The sequence below is a fragment of the Rhincodon typus genome, chromosome 8, assembly GCF_021869965.1.
Source record: "Rhincodon typus isolate 14 chromosome 8, sRhiTyp1.1, whole genome shotgun sequence".
Lineage (NCBI taxonomy): Eukaryota > Metazoa > Chordata > Chondrichthyes > Orectolobiformes > Rhincodontidae > Rhincodon > Rhincodon typus.
In genome coordinates this window covers 79,755,340-79,757,325 of record NC_063339.1, presented here as the reverse complement: position 1 = coordinate 79,757,325, position 1,986 = coordinate 79,755,340, and positions in this window count along the sequence as shown.

Below are 1,986 nucleotides of genomic sequence, written 5' to 3'. Positions count from 1 at the left end.
GGAATTCTGCAGCAAGTAAATCACCTCATGACTCCTCAAAGTCTGTCCACCATCTACAAGGCGCAAGTCAGGAGTGTGATGGAATACTCCCCACTTGCCAGGACGGGCGCAGCTCCAACAACACTCAAGAAGCTTGACACCATTCAGGACAAAGCAGCCCACTTGACTGGCACCACACCCACAAACATTCACTCCCTCCGTCACTGTAGCAGCCGAGTGTACTATCTACACGATGCCCTGCATAAGTTCACCAAAGATCCAATGATAGCACCATCTAAACCCACAACCACTCCCATCTAGGACATGGGCAGCAGATACATGGGAACACCAAGTTCCCCTCTAAGCTACTCACCATTCTGACTTGGAACGATATCGCCGTTCCTTCACTGTTACTGGGTCAAAATCCTGGAACTCCCTCGCTAAGGGCATTGTGGGTCAACCTGGACTGCAGTGGTTCAGGAAGGCAGCTCACGACCGCCTTCTCGATCTGTAGAACCCTCAACCTGCAAGGGAATTCATTCTGCGCCATTATAGAGATTGATTGTTGTTATGTCATGGACACCAACTTTAAATATAACTGAGCCGTGAAAAGTAAGTATACGATGTCCACATTTTTAAATTACCAGGTAGGTTTGAAGTCAGGAATCACTGTATATTTCAGGAAACAGGTGCTACTGGGACGGATATATTAATATAAAACTTCCCACCGTCTCCCTCACATTGTCGAGGGAACCGAGCGAATCTTGTCTGCAACAAAGTCCCTTTCTACCTGTCTCCATCCCAATCATCAGGCACATGGGATCTTTCACAACTTTGTCTGCAATCTTCTTGGTTTGAGCAAAGCACAAAGAACTATCCAAGAACTCAGATGAATTAACAGGTAAACCGGTAAGGAGAGTATAACTCCAATCCGAATGGGCAGCTCACAGTTTTAAACAGGGTTTGCCTAATCAAACCTGTATCATTGGCCCAGCTCACGATGGCAGCTCGGAACTGAGTGAGACAGATTGAGAGCTTTCTGACTCTGAACTGTATCTGTCAATTGATCACTATGAGCTTGGTGCATTAGTGGCCTGGCATAGTGGACAGGGAGGGTGAGGTTGGGGCAGAGAGGGTGAGAATGGGGCAGAGATGATGAGGACAGGCAGGGAGCAAAATGGGTGAGTGGGGCAGAGGAAGTGAGGGTGGGGCAGAGTGGATGAGGGTTGGAGTGGGGCACTGGGACGGAGGAGATGGGGCATAGACAGTGAGTGTGGAGTGGGGGAATGGGGCAGGGAGAGAGAATGTGTGGACAGAGTTGAAGAACCGGGTGGTGTGAGCTGTGCCTCAGAGAGATCTGAGGTGTTAGAGCAGGTGGCAGATTAAGGCTGGGCATGAGGAGCTGAGGGGTATAGGAGGGGGGCAGAGTGAGACAGCAAGTGAGGGGCTGACGTACTAGGGAAAGGGAGTGAGTGGTGTGAGAGGCTGAGGGGGTTATAGGAGGGATATGAGTGAGACTAGGAATCGGGGAGAGGAGGGGATTAAGTGACCTTCGGAGTGAGGGGCATGGAGGAGTGAGGGGCGGGAGTGAGAATGGGAGTGAAGGGCTGAGAGGAGTAGGGAAGGGATGTGAGTGGGAGTAAAGGGCTGAGTGGGGACGGGAAGGGGATTGAGTGAGGAGTTGAGGGGGATATAGGGGACAGTGAGAAGGGAATGAGAGGCTGAGGGAGGTAGGGGAGGGGACTGAGTGGGCGTGAGGAGCTGAAGGGGAGGGGCCTTACAGACAGGGACAGGGGGCTGAGTGAGGTAGAGGACAGGAGTGAGAGGGTCAGGGAAGCGAGTTGGTGGGTAGGGGACGGGACGAGACGAGACGAGACGAGACGAGGAGAGAGGGAGGGAAAGGTAGTGAGTGAAACTTGGAGTGAGGAGAGGAGAGGAGATGGGAGTGGGCAGACTGAGGGGGTAAGGGAGGGGTCTGCCTGAGACTTGGAGTGAGAGGAGAGGAGA